Source organism: Suricata suricatta, chromosome 3, assembly GCF_006229205.1.
Source record: "Suricata suricatta isolate VVHF042 chromosome 3, meerkat_22Aug2017_6uvM2_HiC, whole genome shotgun sequence".
NCBI classification, from domain to species: domain Eukaryota; kingdom Metazoa; phylum Chordata; class Mammalia; order Carnivora; family Herpestidae; genus Suricata; species Suricata suricatta.
In genome coordinates, this window is record NC_043702.1 from 6,758,282 (window position 1) to 6,768,959 (window position 10,678).

General features: G+C 52.8%; 1 non-coding gene across 1 annotated transcript; it reads right to left on the reverse strand.

Moving 5' to 3' along the window:
• Nucleotides 1-7,246: 7,246 nt before the first annotated feature.
• LOC115288780 lies at nt 7,247-7,350 on the reverse strand. The gene has a single exon (XR_003907183.1). It is a non-coding gene; the product is annotated as a U6 spliceosomal RNA (small nuclear RNA).
• Between the last annotated feature and the right edge of the window lie 3,328 nt (nt 7,351-10,678).

Below are 10,678 nucleotides of genomic sequence, written 5' to 3' on the forward strand. Positions count from 1 at the left end.
AAGTTCTTTGTCTTAAAAGGGTCTTTTTTAAAAAAATTTTTTTTATGTCTCTTATTTTTGAGAGACAGACAGAGACAACGTGAGCAGGGGAAGGTCAGAGAGAGAGGGAGACACAGAATCAGAAGGAGGCTCCAGGCTCTGAGCTGTCAGCACAGAGCCTGATGCAGGGCTTGAACCGATGAACCGTGAGATCATGACCTGAGCTGAAGCCAGCTGCTTAACCAACTGAGCCACCCGGACGCCCCTTTTTTTTGGTTTTTAATGCTTTTTTAAATCTATTTTTGAGAGACAGAGAGAGACAGTGCGAGCAGGGGAGGGTTAGAGAGAGAGGGAGACACAGAATCTGAAGCAGGCTCCAGGCTCTGAGCTGTCAGCACAGAGCCCAACATGGGGCTCAAACCCATGAACCATGAGATCATGACCTGAGCCAAAGCGGGACGCTTAACAGACTGAACCAACCAGGCGCCCCTTAAGAGGGTCTTGAAATGACCAATTCTAGTCAGGCACTCCAGGTTCTGCGAGACTGTGACCAGGTGACTTCCTACACATGTGCTTTGTCTGCTCAGCTTCAAATGGGGGGGGGGGGGGGGGGAGTGCAATTTACCACCTAAGTTGTCTGCTTAGAAAGCAGGCAAATTTACAGGCAAGGTTAGTTAGCACCTTCTGATCATTCCAACAGAGAGCCACATAGCGGTCACCACGTAGTCAGAACAGTGAACAGAGAGATACATTTGCAAACCAATTGACAGAAGCCAAAACAGGAAGTTAATGATTTTCAATTTTTTACTCAGTTTTGCTAACCTACGATACTTCTGACCGACTAGCTTGTAATCAGCTAACCCTTCCTTGAGTTCGACTGATTCGCTGGAATGGCTCGAAGGACTCTGAAAACCTGTTAACTCCCTAGATCATCGAGGAATTGAAGGAGATGAGTCCACAGCCAGATGAAGAGATACAGAGGGCAAAGTCCGTACCACAGGCGCTTCTGTCCTGGTGGAGTTTGGGGCCTGACATAGTGGCACTTGGAAGCCTGGCCCCCAGGAGGCACCCCCAGCTTGCAAGCTTACCAAACCCCCTCCGTTTTGGGTTTTTATGGAGGCCGCCTACGGAGGTGCGATTGGTCCAATCCTTGGCCACCTGTGATCCTGCCTCCTTCCCTCCCGGGAAGGCATCCATTCACACTGGTTTCCCGGGCAACCAGCCCTCAGATTTAGGTGCTTTCCTAAAGCCACTCATTAACACACGCGAGAAAAGGGCCTGTGAATAACAAGACACTCATTCACCTTTGTGGCTCTGAATAGATTTCAGGAACTGAGGACAAAGACCAAAGGTTGTAACAAAAGATGTTCATTCCTCCTGCTGTTCAGCAAGTTCCAAGAGTTTGGGGAGCTGGGAGCCAAGAACAAAACCCAAATATATGTGCAAAATAGGTTTTGGTTGTCTGAATGGCCATATATATATATGTATATATATTTTTCCCATTATAAATGACAGTCCCATGGCAGGCTGTGAGGACACAGGCACATCGCTGGTGAGCGTGTCAGCTGGTGAGAAATTTGGCCTTAATTATCGAATCCATCTACTCTTTGACCCAGTCTAGCAATTCCACTCCCAGGAATTTATCCTGCAGACATTGTAATGTGTGCAAAGCCATGGGGATACGTACAAGTTAGTTACTGCAGGTTTCTTCCGGTTAGCAAAAGATTGGAAATAAACCAAATGTGCTTTATATTAAGGGAACTGCTTTAAAAAAATCGTACATCCGTGTGAGAAGTGAGATGATTCATTTTCAGAAATACCAAATGAAAGCTGTGCTGCCTGGTGAACAGCAGTGTACAACCAGGGGGTAACAGGTATGAACCCCCGGCCCCCAGACCCTTAGACACTTCATGTCCTGGTTCTTCTTCCGCTTTCCTATTAGTGGGCTTACTTTTCGTGGGCTTTGCCTATGTGCCAAAGAACTTCAAGTCTCTGCATCACCTCAAGGAATGTATATTTGACCTTCCCTGGGCATAGCCGACTTCCGGGTAAGGCTGCAAGCTCTGTCATGCTCAGCCAATGAGGATCCAGGGGAGGGACTTGCGTGCTAGGAGATAAGTTGCCTGCTGTACTGGCCCCGAGTGTGCCCGTCTGTCAGACACCCGCTCTTGCAGGAATGTTGATTAAAGCCTGGCTTCACTGTGCCCCGAGTCTCCGCATTCCCTCTGTAATTGGGTCAGTGGGCTTATTTCTCACAATCCGGTCCACTCTGCCCTACAACGTTCGCACTTTTTCCTCTCTGCTTTAGCAGGATTAAATGTATCTTAGCTCCAAACTCAGCGTGGTGTTTAATGGAGACTATAAGATGCATTCCCACTAGGTCAGGAGCAAGAGCCAAGGCCCACTGGTAGCAACATGATTTAAGAATGTACTGGAGGGGCTCCTGGGGCGCTCAATCCGTTAGGCATCTGATCCTTGATTTTGGCTCAGGTCATGATCTCATGGTCGTGAGATTGAGTCCTGTGTAGCGCTTCATGCTGAACATGCAGCCTGCTTGGGATTCTCTCTTTCTCTCTCTCTGCCTCTCCCCAGCTTGCTCACGCGTGTGTGCATGCACACGCTCTCTCTCTCTCAAAATAAGTAAATAGTTAAAAAAATAAACAAAATAAGAATATAATAAAAATAAACAAAATTACTTTTTATTTATTTTTATTTTTTTAATGTTTATTTATTTTTGAGACATGGAGAGACAGAGCATGAGCAGAGAGGGGCAGAGAGAGAGAGGAAGACACAGAATCTGAAGACAGGATCCAGGCTCTGAGCGGTCAGCACAGAACCCGACATGGGGCTCGAACTCACGAACCTCGAGATCATGATCTGAGCTGAAGTCGGCTGCTTAACCAACTGAGCCATCCAGGTGACCTGTAAACAAAATTCTTAAAATAAATAAATAAATAAAAAAGAATGTACTGGAGCACTAACCAATGCAATCTGGGGAAAGAAGAGAGAGATGCACATTTGAAAGGAGAAAGTAAAACTTTCACTATTAGGAGATAGGATTATCCACATACCTGGAAAATCCAAGTGAATCATCAGAGCAACTACTACAAACAGCAAGAACTCACGAATCCCCAGTGAACAACATTCAAACACAGAAATCAAGTCTCGCGCCACCGCTTCAGGATGACGGGCCACCCGTAAGACCAGGGAGCCCGTCTCGCAGGATCCCACGCCCTTCATTAGCTGTGACCGAGTTCTTAGGGCAGAAGCAGTGCTGTGTAGAACACCACCACGACTACGGCTTGTTGATCTGCTTTGGCAACGGTTCATGGGGCAGCCGGTGTCTGCGGGGGCCTGCTCTAACTCAGCCCTGTCCAGAGACAGGGGAGCAGACCCTGCCGGCCCAGAACCCACCCCCCGGCAGGAGGAGCAGACATGGGCCCTGGCATGTGCCCAGCGCTATAGGGATGCAAGGAGTCTCTGTAATTCAGGCAGGAGGGGACCAGGAGGGCTCCCTGGAGGAAGCAATATGTGAGGGGTGATAGAGGTGGGCAAAGAAGGGAGGAAGGGTTTCCAACAGCAGGTATGAAGAACACTGAGGCACCGAGGAATTCAGTCTGGCCGAAATCGGAGCTGGGAGGGCATTCACTGAAGAAATACGGGCAGCAGTGTGGGGCTCAGGCGAGGTGATGTGAAGTGTTGGCGTTCGGGAGTGAATGGTCAAGAAAGACGTCTTGAGACATCTTTGGTGCAAAAAACGTGATCTAATGAGAGCACGGGGACAGGACCTGTGGGCAGATGCTGCCGCACTGAGGGTGTGAGGACTGACTACACCCTTTCAAGTGCGGACGGGTTTAGGGGGAGCGTTAGGTCTCTAAGGACCTTGGAAGCAAGGCTGCCAGGACCTTGAGGGGCTGGCTGCTGTTGGGATACAGTCCTTTCCTACTGTCTAGTAAACCCCAGCCATGAGGCCCGCAGATGTCTGTCAGGTGGCCGTGCTTGGAGGGCTAGCGTATATCTTGGGGTGGGCTAGAAATAAAGGAGGTTTCTATATATTATATGATGTTATTATATAAAAGTTTCTATATATTTGTATATTTTATTTATTTTTTTAATGTTTTTAATGTTTTATTTTTGAGACAGAGAGAGATAGAACATGAGTGGGAGGGGCAGAGAGAGAGGGAGACACAGATTCTGAAGCAGGCTCCAGGCTCTGAGCTAGCTGTCAGCACAGAGCGTGGTGCGGGGCTCGAACCCACCAGTGTGAGATCAGGACCTGAGCCGAAGTCGGAGGCCCAACCAACTGAGCCACCCAGGCGCCCCTATATTTGTATATTTTAACGAAGACTTGGAGGATCCTGGAGGTTGGGCCAAGGAGTGGAGGGTGCCTTTTTGCCTCTAGCGATGTATTAACGAAGTATTAACACCGCTGAGTTCGGGAGGAAGGTCACGGCGTCTCAGGTGCTTGCCGATGGGCTGGAGAAGGTATTTACTTTTTTTTCTTCTACATTTCTTTTATCTTTGTCCTCCACTTCCGAGTGAGCTACTATCTAGGGTGGAGGGGCGGGGCGGGGTGGGGGCCGGGTGGAGCACACCGGGTCCAGGGAGAGGGCAGCCGGCAGGAAGGAGGGCAGGAGGGCCCCGCGGAGGCCGTGGTCCCAACCTTGGCTGCCTGTTAAAATCTCCCGTGAAGGGGCGCCTGGGGGGCGCTGTCGGTTGAGCCTCCGACTTCAGCTCAGGTCATTGAGCTGTTGGTGAGTTCGAGCCCAGTGTCGGGTTCCATGCTGACTCAGAGCCTGGAGCCTGCTTCAGACTGTGTGTCTCCCTTTTCTTTCCTGCTTGCACGCTCTCTCTCTCAAAAATAAACATTAAAACAAAAAAATTCTCCCGAGAAGCACTGTGCTGCGGGGAGGGCAGGGGTCTGTGCCAGGGGCCTCTGGCCGCCCCATCTTGCAGGAGGGGCCCAGCCCCCTACCTTTTGACATGAAGGGGCTTGGAGGTCCAAGGGGCCAAGTGGGAACCGTCAAGAGACAGAAGGTGTGCAGAGGGTGGGTGACGGCCGAGTAAGGCATCAGTGAATTAGGGACAGCAGTGAGGGGGCCAGGCCCACGGCCAGGGGCAGGAGCCGGGCACCAAGGACACTTCAAGGAGGGAGAAGAGAACTGAGAAAACAGCATGGGGGTGGGGGACCAGCCTGTGCTCAGCCTCTGCAGGACTCCCACCGCCTTCCAGAACCTTCCTGAGTGGGGGGCACGAGCGGTCTGGGGAGGGCAGAACGAGGCCGAGGCTGAGACGGGCCGTCAGCGTTACCCATCCTCCACCCGGGACGGAGGGGCGTCTGCTGGCTGCAAACACCTGATCGGTCCGCCTGCCTTTTGGGGCTCGTGGACCGGACCTCCTTGATTCAGGTTTCTCCATCCTTTCAGGTTGCTGATTGAGAGAGTCGTAGGTGGAGGGGTGCTCTGAGCCCCCCTGCCACACACATGGGTGTCGAGGTGGAGATCAAGTCAGTCCCTGGGTACCGACCTCATTGTCTGGGTTTGCTGGCTGGGGGAGGGGGGAGGTGTAAAAACTTGGACATTTGCTCTCAGGGTGGGGATTTGCTTCCCCTGGAGCCCGTGCAGGGGGTCGGACGAGGTGACGGGTGACGGGCTCATGTGGAGAGAATGATCTGGGCGGACCAGCTCACACAGATACTCGTGGCTGTGGAACCTGCTCGGCAGGGTCTCCCTGGGGTTGGAAGGATGCTGTGGGACTCGGGAAAGGATATGAACGTCACCCTCCGCCCTTACCGGGCCCTTCCCTCAGGGGAAGCTACCCTACTCGCTGGCTCTTGATTCTCTGAGGCCAGCTGGGCAGGGACCCCCCCCCCCGCCCCGCCTCGCAGCAGGGGTCACTATGTAGCCAGAGGAACTGGGTCCACTCTGGACACAACCATTGCCCACCAATGCAAGGAAGGCCTGCACACTAGGTGAGCCATAACCTCCCTGCATGAGGAGGTTTGGAACTCGGGGCTCAATTGCCCCAAGGTCAACCCCCAACTCTGCCCTTAAGAGACACGTGACGTTCTGCAGTTGCTGTTTCATGGATAACAGGGGGCCGTGATAATCTCTCCACCGGGCTGCTGTGACGCTAAGCAAAGCACTCATGCGAAGTGATCGCAGCACCCAGCGCGACCAACTGTGCATCAGCTGGACCACTTAACCGCACACGGTGCCAGCCTCACCCGCAGGAGTACGGGCCCGCTGCTCCCACGTCTGCACCTGCAGAGTCCAGGTGGGGGAAGGTCACCTGCCTGCCAGCCCAGGCACCCACTCACTACATTCGCATCCCAAATCCTCCAAGAAGTCTTGCTTCTTCCCAGGCCTTCCTAGGATGCTGTGCCCCCTACCCCACGGGTGCCCCCATGGCATTTTGCACACTTCCCTTTGCACCCCACTTGCTGTGTCTTGGGGCTTCTCCCCATCGGATTGTGAGCTCCGGGAGGGAACCGCCTCAGGCTTCCTGGTCATCCTGCTCGGGCTCCCAGGCGGGAGGCCAGTGTGGAGGAACATTCTGAGGTCTGCTGAAGCCAACTGGGGACTCTGTTCTTTTGCAGCAGACACGTCAGAAAGCTGTACTTTTATGAGTTGCTGGGAGGGAGATGGATTATTGGTCCAGGACATTTGAACTTGAGTCAGAATTGTCTTAGAGGGCAGTTCAGTGGAGGGGTCATGGGGGACTCGGCCTGGGGGTGTCAGGGCTGACACTTTCAACTGTGGCTTTTCAACAGGACCCTGGCTCAGGAAAGTGGACCCAAGGCCCAGGGGCAGAGACAAGGGGAGATGAGAAATACCCAAACACAGGCCGCCATCCAGGTGGCCAGGGGACAGAGCTGGAAGAAAAGAAAAAGGGCTGGGTTTAGTCCCTGTGGCCTTTGGCAAACCGTGTGAGTGTGGATTTGCACTCCCCGCCCGTAACGTTTTCCCAGCCCGACCGTCCGTGGACTGATGGAACGCCCTATTTACCAGCATGATATCCTGCATAGTACTTTTAATTAAAAAAACTCATTTCACAGCAAATGAAGTCAGGCAACGGACTTGTGATCACGTAACTCACAGGTCTGACCACATCCCACACCACGCAGAAACAGCTGGATAAATAAATAGAAGAGTGAAATGGCCCATGGAAGACACAGCTAGAATGCCAGGGGGAGAGAACATCCTGGAAGAGCAGAGTTCTACCTTTTTTTTTCTTCTTCTTCTTCAAAGGTTTGTTTTTGAGAGAGAAAAATCTGGAACGCTTCACGAATTTGTGTGTCATCCTTGCACAGGGCCCATGCTAATCTGTGTCTCCTTCCAATTTTAGGGTGGGTGCTGCCCAAGCCAGCACAGGGCAGAGGTCTGCCGTAAAGGCTGCAGTGTGTGCTTTGCATGAATCTGCTCTCCCAGAACCAGAGTTCATGGTCCGGGAATCGGACGGAAGCAGGAGCGTCCCTCTCGGCGGTTCACTCAACGTGGCTCCGCCGACTTGGAGATTTTGGTGTTCAGAGGAGTGTTTCCACCAGGAAACACAGCAGTGGCTCCTTTTTTTTTGATAAGATTATTTATTTTGAGAGAGAGAGAGAGAGAGCAAGCCTGCATGCACACATACACAAGCTGGGGGAGGGGCAGAGAGGAGAGACAGAATCCCAAGCACATTCCATGCCATCAGTGCAGAGTCCGGAGCGGGGCTCAGACTCACGAACTGTGAGATCATGACCTGGGCCAATTCAAGAGTCGGACGCTTCCCCGGCTGGGCCACCCAGGCGCCCTGCAACGGCTCCATTGGGTGGCATATTGAGGTTCACCTGGCCATTTGGGTCTCATCAGGACACTGACCCCACAAGCTAGTGTGAGGATTACCCTACCGGCTGGAGAGTGGTACCGAGGGGGCCCTGGGGTGCCGCCACACAACGGGGGCAGGGAAGACTGTGGCTGGAACCCAGAACCCCCTCTAGGTCCCTCTTAGAAACAGCAACGATGGATGAAAAACTAAAAAATAAAGGCAGGACAACTACTTCAGACCCTTTAGGAATGAAGGTTTTGATCAACTATGCCAAAGAGAGTCCTGACCAGCCGAGACCCTGGCTGAGGGCAAAGGAGTGAGAGACCACGTAGTGGGAACGGTGGTTACAAATACCAACTGCAGCGTCATGACAGACCCCACGCATTCTTCCTGGATTGTGTGTGTACACGCCGCTTCCGTCTTGTTCCCCACTGTCTCATGCTGTTTCTGTTGGAAGCTAACTTTACCATGTCGTCTTCTTTTTTCCATTTTTATTTTTTAGGGCAAGAGAGCAGGGAGAGGGTCAGAGGGAGAGAGAGACAGAAGGAGGGAGAGTCCTAAGCAGGCTCCACGTGGAGCTCGACCCCACCACCCTGGGATCATGACCTGAGCCAAAAAACAGACGGGTGCCCACTGACTGAGCCCCCAGGCCCCTGCCCTGCAGTGTTTGGGATCCTCCTGTTGTCCTAGGTTCTCCTCAGATGAGGCCATGACTGGACGGGGGGAATCAGCATGGCCCAGAGATCCCCACACTGACTGCTGGGCTTTATGTTTCCTCAGTTTGGGAGAAAGGATGTCCATCTTTTTTTTTTTTAATTTATATATTTTTTTGATACAGAGAGACAGCAAGAGAAGGGGAGGGGCAGAGAGAGGAGACACAGAACCAGAAGCAGCCTCCAGGCTCTGAGCTAGCTGGCAGCACCGAGCCTGATGCGGGGCTCGAACCCACGAACGAGAGATCTGACCTGAGCCGAAGTCGGAGGCTTAACCGACCACCCAGGTGCCCCCACACCCAGCATTTTTAACTGTTTTTGTGATGCGGGGCACGGAACTCTGCAGACATTTCTGCCCATTGGACCTCTCCAGCAGGCAGCCCCTGAGGGAGGCCTCGGTGCCGGAGGGAGGGAAGGTACGAAGGGACATGCTCCCTCCTGTCCCCTTGGCGTCACCCCTCTGCAGCGGCAGCGGTGCGGTCCCGGGGTCACGACTTCCGACCGGCTGGGGAGCAGCTGCTGAGCCCCAGGGACGCCAGCACCGGGGCTGCTCCTTCCTGATTCTTTCCTGTTACCTTTTAACTCAGTGTCAAAAACTGTTAACATGACTTGCATGGGTTTTGTCTTCTCTTTGGACCATGACTGACAGACACAGGAAGCTTCTGTCTACTGAAATGGAGTCCCGAGAGCGGATTGTTTTAAATCCTTCACCAACAATGACCGAGGCTTCGCAGTGTCTCTTTCTCCCTAGGTTTTTCACACGGGCACTTGGGGGGTGCTTCAGATTCTAATCCTGCGAATTTCCTTCTGTTCCAGTATTCCTCACCCCAGTTGAGAATTAAACTGCATTTGGATATTAAAATTTTACATTGAGAATATTTTTAGAACACGTGGCAAGGATACTGTGTAAGGACGCAGGTCTGAACCAAACTGACTCCATGACAGGCTTCAAGTTCCCCTCTGACCTTGGAGGCCTAGGTGTGGGTTTCTCAGAATCATTGGACAATAGAAGGGCACACATTGCCCAAGGAAGGAGGGACCACCCTTGTAACACCCAATCAGGAAAGGCCAGCTAACACCCTTAACATTTCTAAGCGGGCCTAAAGATAGAAGCTATAGATGATCACCTATTGCTTAAGGCTAGTCATGCCCTACGTGAGGGTCCTGGGCCCACTCTGTGATTGGTCAATACTCTAAATGTTGTGATTGGCTCCCACCAAAAGTATCAATGTATGGTCAAAGTTGCTGCCCGTATTGGTAGGTGGTAATGATTGGACCCCCGTACCTGTGTCACAATTTTCCTGTAACTCCCCCTTCGCAGACCCATAAAGGCCCTGCCCCCCCTTTGTTCGGGGCTCTCAGCACGGATCCACTGCGCTGGTGAAGTCTGTGAGCCCGAGTTTAGGCCCCGGTGAGCCTAAGCCCGGAATAAAGCCCTTTGCTTTTGCATGCGTGACTCGGTCTCCCTGGTGGTTTCTGGTTTTGGGGGACAATATTGAAATCTTGGGCATAACAAGTGCACTGTCTGAACTGTCCTACATGTCTTGTTCTGGAATGGACTTAGCACACCCGCGCCCGGAGGAGCAGACGCAGCAGTGACAACGGCCGGTGCCCCCACCTCCCCGTATGAAAGAGCCCACGACCTGGTTCTTGTGGAGTTTCCATTTATTACTGCAGTAGACAATCGCGCTGAAAGTGCAACACTAGATCACTTTGTCACAGCCTCTGCTCCGCCACCGGCTAATTCCTGGAAGTTCATTCTTGGAGCACCGTGGACCACGAGCTTCTCTCTGGGTGAAAAATTACAGCCACTGCCAAGGGCACAGGGAAAAACCCCATACACGTGAATGGAGGGGTGACACGAGGAGAGCCCAGGAGAGGGGTGAGGGTCAATTTCAAATGGAAAGCCCAGCAGAGGTGCAAAGTGGGAGGTGACCGCCCATCTCCAGGCAGCAGCCCACCATGTCTGTGGGGTTGGCCCGGGCACACCTTCCCTGCCCCCCCCCCCCCCCCCCCCCCCCCCCCCCCCCCCCCCCCCCCCCCCCGCTCTGTCCCCAAAGTAGGTGGTACCAGAACCACTGCCGTGTCGCTCTCAAGCTACTTTGGAACACGGGTGTTCTGGCTAAACTGACTCTTCAGCCTCCCACTTAAAGCCGCAGGGCAGGATATCCGGACATCCG